Source organism: Coptis chinensis, chromosome 3 (genome assembly GCF_015680905.1).
Source record: "Coptis chinensis isolate HL-2020 chromosome 3, ASM1568090v1, whole genome shotgun sequence".
Taxonomy (NCBI): Eukaryota; Viridiplantae; Streptophyta; class Magnoliopsida; order Ranunculales; family Ranunculaceae; genus Coptis; species Coptis chinensis.
In genome coordinates, this window is record NC_141458.1 from 57,722,968 (window position 1) to 57,731,290 (window position 8,323).

Below are 8,323 nucleotides of genomic sequence, written 5' to 3' on the forward strand. Positions count from 1 at the left end.
CCCTGATCTTTCCCAAGACGAATGAGAGAGTGGCTAGCATGATGTATTTTGGGTGTCGTCTCCGGACCAGCCCACATGAATCTATTGCAAATCTTACCAATGTCGCTCAATGTTTTCTTGGGTAAAATGAAAGTTCGTGCCCAATAACCATGGAGAGAGGATAAAACCGACTGAATCAACTGGAGCCTACCTGCATGAGTGAGAGACTTATTCTTCTAATTTGAAATTCTCTTAGTAACCATTTCTGTCAAAGGAAGACATTCTTTGATTCCCATTCTAGATGCAGTGAGGGGGAGCCCAAGATAAGCAATGGGGGGCTGTACCAGTTGCACTTCCATAATGTCCACCAATTCCTTTGCTTCAAGATAGCTCATATTTCCAGCCAGCAGTGTTGTCTTCTGTCTACTCAACTTGATCCCAGTACACTCTGTGAAATCATCAATGATTTTCTTCACTGCCCACATAGTAGTTTCATCACCTTTACAGAACAACAAGATGTCATATGCAAAGCAAAGATGTATGAGGTTTAACTTCTTACACTTTGGGTGATAAGAAATTTCTTTCGCCAGCATATTACATTTTAGCATACTACCAAGCACCTCCATGACCAGGACAAATAAGTACGGGGAGATGGGGTCCCCTTGCCTGAGCGCTCTACTACCAGCAAAATAGCCTTGGGGTGTACCATTGACTAAGACAAAGTAGTAAGGTGTGGAATAGCATATCTTAGTCCACTCAACAAATTTCTCCGAGAATCTAAATCTTACCAGCACTTTCTCAATAGTTTGCCAACTAACTGTATCATATGCTTTGGTAATATCAATCTTTAAGGAGCATCTTTTAGTCCTATGAGTTCTATTGTAGCTTCTGACCAGTTCATGAGCCACCAGGAGGTTGTCTTGGATTGATCTGTCGGGGATGAAAGCAGATTGTTGCTTGTAAGTGATTTCTGACATGTAAGGCTTCATTCTATTAGTGAGTATTTTTGATACACACTTATAGATAACATTGCAGCAGGCAATAGGTATGAACTCTTCGACTGTGGAAGTATTAGCACATTTCGGAATGAGACTTAAATGCATTGAGTTAACACCTCGATGAATAGACTTCAAGGAAAAAATGGAAATAATTGCCTTGACAAACTCATCTTTCACATAAAGTCAGGTCTTCTTGAAAAAGTGAGCATTAAACCCATCTGGTCTTGGTGCTTTATTATCATCCATCTCAAACAGAGCTCTCTGAATTTCAGCCTCAGAAAAATCTTAGACCATAGAATCAGCCTCATACCTTGTGAGGAATCTCGGAAAATGGAGACTCTCGAGGAATTCAGTTTCATAGCTAGCTGGTGAAGGTTGTCCCAACAACCCTTTGTAATAATCAACAAATGCTTATGAAACTTCCTTCTGACCTTCCCTTTGAACTCCCCCGACATCTTGCAATACCCAGATTAGATTTCTGCCCTTTCTCTCCTTGAGAATCTTATGAAAAAACTCAGTGCACTTATCCCCAAATTTAATCCAATCACATTTGGTTCTATGCCTATGATCCTCCCCTTCCATAATCATAAGCTGACAGAGGGTAGTTCTAGCTTCCTTTTCCCTTGAACATAGAAGTACATCCATGGGATTACTTTGTTGGGCCTTTTGTATGATTTTGAGGTCTTTCCTTGCTGCCTCTGTCCACATAGATAAGTCAGAGCAATAAAATTTTGCCCAGCACTTTCGTTTACTCTTCAGTAGCTTCAACTTCTGAGTAAGTATGTACATGGGATTTCCATACACTAATACATTCCAGCAGGTCAGAAACATAGCCAAGAATTCTGAATGAAGAATCCAGAAGTTACTGAACCTGAACGGAAGACTTGTAGAAACTTTAGTCATAATAGAGACGATTATAGGGGAGTGATCAAATATTCCAGGAGGAAGGAATTCAGCATAAGAGAACGAGAATGTAGTGCTCCAGCTACTGTTGACCATGCATCTATCAAGTTTAGAGCACTTTTGGGCAAAGTTGGTCCATGTATATAACCCCTCGAAGCTTTCAGATCATAGAGTTCAGCTTGAGCAAGACAGTCAGAAAAGGGGTAGTCTCCCTAGGATGCACAACCTCGCCCCCAATTCTTTCAAAAGAATACAGAACATTATTGAAGTCCCCTACCATACACCATTCACCTTGGAGCCCTGAGTGAATGTTACAGATATCACTCCATAATCTCAGTCTATCTATACTCGAGTTACTAACAAAGACAACTGTAAAGAAAAATGATTTTATTGTAGGCAGTACCTCCACTTTACAGTGAATAAGCTGGTCAGTTTCCATTAATTTCACCAACGAAATTATTATAGGATCCCAAGATAACCAAACTCTCCTACTATCACTACTGTCGAAATTGTTCGCAAAAGACCATGCTGGACAACAAAGGTTGCTGATGTATTGGAACTTCTCTTTCTTCACCTTAGTCTCCAACTATAACACCCCGTGTTTTACTTTTACTTTTCCTATTACCATAATAATAATAATAATAATAATAATAATAATAATAATAATAATAATAATAGATAAAACAAAAATAGGATAGATATTAGTAAGGATAAGAAACCCAGTAGGGTTGAAAACCAAAAAGGAGTTCACACGGAGTTTTTTTAAAAACACAGAGAGTTTTATACAGAAAAAAAAAGAGTTATACTGAGAGAGGAAAAGGAAGATTTTTTCTGATAGTTGATATCAACGGGTAGCAGGAGCGTATCACGGGTGAGTAGTTTAGTTTTCTTTTTCTTGTCTATACAGAGATAAAAAGTTTTACTGTAGTACAATGTTTCCGCTTATTTTTCTGCTCTTCCTCTCGTCTGTGATTATTCTGCTTGTTAAAACCAATTAGATTTATTGGACTGTTGGAACTCTGAAAGAGTTAATGGCTGCGCATGCTAAGCCCAGAGGACAAAGAAATCGTCCCTGAAGGAGTTAAAACCTGTATATTGTTTGAATGTTTATTATGTGTATAATGTTGTTGTTAATGGTTTGATGTTTGGTGGTAGTGGGGGTGTGTGAGGGCTGTCGAAGCTTGGATGGGTCGTTAATGGTGAACGACCCAGCGTGGAGGAAGGGTTATTGATGTGGATTATTTCGTAGTTGGTTTGGTTGTCTGATAGTTGTTGGTAGTGTGTGTGTGTGAGTACTGTAGAGTGGGGGGGGGGGTGTTAAAGCTTGAAGGGGGTTGTTAATGGCGGCGCGATTCAGTTGAGGAAAGAGTGAGTGATGTGAGGAAATCGATTTTTGTGTTTGTTAAAGTGTTAGGGGTTTTCATAAGGAGTAAAACCGGTGGGATGAAAGTAGAGGAGGAGGAGAACTCATGGTGGCTGATCCGATGGTGGCTGGTGGAGGAGGTTGCTGGCAAAGGGAGGAAGATGACTCTGTTGGGCTTGGGTTGGGCCCAAATCTATTTTTGTTTTGGGCCAAAATCAATAAGTTATGTTGGGCCGAAACCTATTAGTTTTAGGCCAGTTCTATTTTGGATGGGTGATGTCCATAGAACTTAAAATAAATCCAAGTGGGTCAGGTTATAAATTTATGGGCTTAAGTTTAGATTGGGCTTGGAAAAGACTAAACGCTTTAGGCCTTAGTCTTTGGGTTTTTGGTTGGATGAGTTTAGGACTGGTTGACTACTATTGACCCTTGGTAGGTTGACTTAGACCAGTTGACCAAGTTTGACCTTTGACTCGATAAATGATTAGGTCTATTATGATAGGACTAGGGTTATTAGCGTGTTTGGCGTTAGGCTAAGGCTTTATATATACGTGTGTAGGTGTATTAACTACTATGTGATATATCAGTCTTTTATGATATATGACGCTATGACACTTAGAAATCAATCTAATTAATAACGCGTAAACAATAATACGTGAAACAAGTTATTCCTCCGTTCTCCGAAATAACATATGCAATAAAATTCAATAGTGTTCTCAACAAATTTACCACACCTTTTTAGAATCTCTCCACGCCTCAAGTTTTGGAAATGAGATTTTATGACTTAAGATGTCATGTGATAGGTGAGCAATTATTAAACGTGCCATAAATAGCCCATTAGCGTTATAAATGGGTATTCATTGACTGTGCCATGAATGACCTGGGTATTCATTGAATGTGGCGAGAATGACCTAAGGTACATAGGTACTAAAGGGTGGGTGTATAAGAAAAGTAATTAATTAATTAATAAGAGAAATTGATTTGATTGTGCGGGTGTGCTTGGACTTGCATTTGAATACTTATATGATATCTACATATGTTGTTTAGAATTTCTAACTTTCGTTTACAAGAGGGTAGGACTTAATAATATTTTGTGTAGGGACGCTGTCCTACCCTTATACAGAAGTGGATATCGGTATGATTTAATTCAATCACTACTACATAAAGGCACATTAGCCACGGTTGGTCAATTGGTATAAACCACTGTTTCCCTAATAATAGTGGCTTTTAGTCATTTGCCACGGTACAAAACATTTTTCTAGTTTTGGATAAGCAAATACCACTAATTTCGTAAAACAGTGGTATATAATATGACATATACCATGGTACTATCAAATATAGCCTAATTTAGTTTTTGGTATACATATATCCGACTGTTTCTTAGAAGATGGTGGCTTATATTTTTCCCAAAATTACAACTACCGTGACCAAAGCAGTTCTCAAAAAAACAGGAGAAAAAGATGAAAAACACAAAAAGAAAAACACAAAAGGAAAAAAGGGGAAAACCCGTACTTCTCATCTCCCACTTCTATCCCTCCCCAATTTCTGCCACTAGGGTTCGCGAGTTGAGCGAAATCAGTCGAGTGACTGCAAGGTTGCTAATTTTTCATGTAAGCAAGTTCTTCTTGTTGTTGATTTCTCAAACTTTGCTGAGTAAATTGCAAGGTTGCTCTTTTCTTTCAATTTTGTTGCAGTTTTTAATAATTTTTCTGCAATAATTTTCTGCAATAACCAAGGTTCAAGAAGTTGGAGAAATGTTGATGTGAAACTTCTCCCAGTAGCTGCAATTATTTCCGTTAGAAGAAATCATGAAACTCACGCAGTTGCTCTCAAAATCAAAGCGCCACCACCTCCCCCAGCACACCCACTGCGTAATATCAACGGCCCAGCAGAAAAACTTCTTGACTTGTTGTGGCGTGCACCAAATGATCTTGTAACAATTATTAGTCATTTCATCACTAAGCTCAGCTGATCGATTATGAATAATTGCATTTTCTTCAAGTCTTAAAAGGTATTGAACCTGTTGCAATTTTCTTTCAATAATTGTTGCAATTTGCAATTTTGTTTTTGCAACTTTAATAATTTTTCTTTTCAATGTCCTAATATATATTTGGACTCCAAAATTTTGGGTATTTTTAGTGTAAAAATTAAAATCAGACATTGTAATATATTCATAAGTTTTCCTTCGCCATTGTTCTTCACCTGTTTTTCAATTATATACTTAGGAATTTGTTGAATGGTGTAAAATAATAATCTATTGCTGATTGATGCGTTCCTGATTCATGCATTACATTATTTTTTTTTCTTGTTTAATCAATCATGTTAGGAAAGTCACCCATAGTTTCCTTTTATTTGATTCACCTATAATTTGTGATCATTAGCCTCGTGCCACTAGTCGAAAGGCGCAAAAATTAGACAAGCTAAATTGCGCATGCTTGGGTTACACTTTGACATGGATCTTAGTGTTTGCTGTAATGTCCAAGGGACTTGGACTTGGTTATCTGATCATTCTGATTGATGAGTTATTTTGGTTATCTTATTTCTGAATATTTACTTGGAAGTAATGATTTCAGATTATTTATTTATTTCGTTGATCTTTATTATTGAATGAAGTTCATTGAATTGCATAGTCGTATTACAATTTGGAACTATCAAGTCCGTGCATTGTAAAGCAAGACAATACCTTGTTTTTGCAGATTAATGGGTATGGGAGTATTGGGAAGAATCTTTGCCAATTTTGCTTCCTTATTACATGTACCTTTTTATCTATCTTTTATTTTAAAATGGCTTTTTATACTGGTGATGCTTTGATGGTAATATAGTTTAAGCACTAAACCATTGAACTGAAGTATGGACTGTACTTTGTTTAGACATGTTAAAGTCCCTCCTAGGTATGCTAATGCGTGTTCGTTAAAGTGCATAGGTGATTATAGGTTTGGACATGGTAACACCCATTTCTTGTTATGCAAAGAAACAAAGCAACATAAAGATTTCAAGGAAGAGTTTCCAAACCAAATTTCAAGGTTATACTCTTGTTACTTGAGTGAATATATAAGTGTCTTTAAACCATGAGCAAGGCTATCCACTATTAGTTTGATACAGGTGAACAATATGATACTTACATGCATATATACCTTATGGTAATTCTATCTAGTTTAATATTTCGTTGGTCTAATAATGGTCTCCTGTACATCACCTTGTGGGTCTGTCATTACACTAGTTTTCATATAGCTAGTAGTGATTGTTAATTGCTAGTGTGTTTTGGATGGACTAGAACTTTGGTCATTGGCCAGTCAATTAGGTGGCAGTAGAAGGTCCATGGTTCTACTCTAATTGATATGGGTGTTTGGTTCATAGTTATCTTTTCATATGAATATTATGGCTACGTTGTTGAGATATAATAATGTAGTATAGTGGTGCATGCCAAAATTCAGTTGCCACAGTTAGGTTAATGTTTAGAAAGGGCAAGGGTGAACAATGTGAGTCTATCTGCAAAGTGTTTGACTCTCCAAATCTACCCGAGTTCGAAGCTATATCTACATACCTGCATTATTCATCCTAAAATTTATATGCTCGTCATCTTGCGTGTGTGACCTGATTTCTGAAATAGAAACTTGAGAAGTTGTTATGTGAAATGAAGTCAGAGAATTTGATATATACAATTAGAGTTTAGTTAATTTACTTAATTTTATTCATGTTATTTGAGTATTTGAAGGCTTATATTAAATGTTGCTTTGCTGAAATTGGAGTTAGGCAGTTTGTTATATATCGTAAGGGAGTTCTCTTTTTCGGTTGAATTATATATTTTAACTTATGAATTGGTGTTTGATGCTGAATAATGATAGTACTATTTAAGTTCTCTGCTGATATGCTTTCCTATAACCCCTTATAAATTTCTTGCCGATACATGTATATAGGATTGGTTTGATGAAATTAAAATTGATGCTATGTATAATATAGTTTCATGTACCTGGTAGGACTGCGCCGAGGCTTTGGCTATGATACAAAAATGTTAAGTCTAGATATATGAACCGAAATGTGGCTTGGTTTCAAGTGTTTCTCCCTTATGCTTGGGAAATGGAGTCTCAAATTTGGTAAGTGGTTACTCTCTTACAATTTATTCAATAACACAAAAGGTTATGATTTTTATTGTTACTATCACTGCAATGAATTACGCTTATTGTTATTAAGAAATTGACCATTCCATAAGGTGTTGACTGTAACGCCCGTATTTTTAAATACGTATTTTTCTATTTATAAATTAATTTAATTTATTTATTTTCAAAATTCGTCGGATTGGACTCGGGATACGTGGGCCTGGTTTTGGGCCCGAGTCTGTGTTGGGCTTGGGTTTCGGACCCAAGTATATAAACACATTTTTTCTAGAAAATAGGGTTCAGAGTATAATAGAATATTAAAAATGGAGGCGAGATGAAATTTGGATTTCGGAGGGTGGGGTTGACGATTTTATTTGGGAGGATTCGGCGAGTTGTTTACGTCATGTGAGTAGTTACATTTTTTGTTCCATCGAAAAAAACAAATAGAAGTTATATATGTTTGTTTTATCTGTTTCCTTCAGATTCGGTTTACGTAATGTTTTTCTATCTTTGTTTTATTTCTCATCCAAGTAAATGATTAACTCTTAAACGTTAGGTGTTGTTTCGTTTAATTACTAAAACTTTAGGAGTAGGATTCGTTGGAACTGTTGGAGTGCTTTCGAACTCGGAGAGGTCGATTAATGGCGGCTAAAACCAAAATAATGGAGTCATCCCTGTTTTGGGTTGTTGAACTCGTTTTGTTCTTTGTGGGTTTGTGTTTTGGGTGTTTGAACTTCGTGTTTGTTGTTGTGGGTTTGTATTGTTGGAGAGGAGTGGGTACATTTTAAGCTATCTTTGGTGCTCTGTAAAAGTGTTAATGGCGCCGAGAGAAAAATCGCCCGATTTATGCTTTATCTTGTTTTGGTTGAAACTAGGCATGGGGTTGTAGGTTGTGATGTTGGTGGGTTGATGGTTGGAGGTTAGCATAGGGCTGTTGGGAGCTTGAAGGCTTGTCAATGGCGGTCGGTTGATGTTGGGAGCTG

General features: G+C 37.0%; 1 long non-coding RNA gene across 1 annotated transcript; it reads left to right on the plus strand.

Moving 5' to 3' along the window:
• Positions 1 to 4,713: 4,713 nt before the first annotated feature.
• LOC147510162 (uncharacterized) lies at positions 4,714 to 5,984 on the plus strand. Its single transcript, XR_015216734.1, has 3 exons — positions 4,714 to 4,853; positions 4,980 to 5,254; positions 5,940 to 5,984. It is a non-coding gene; the product is annotated as an uncharacterized LOC147510162 (long non-coding RNA).
• Positions 5,985 to 8,323: the final 2,339 nt, after the last annotated feature.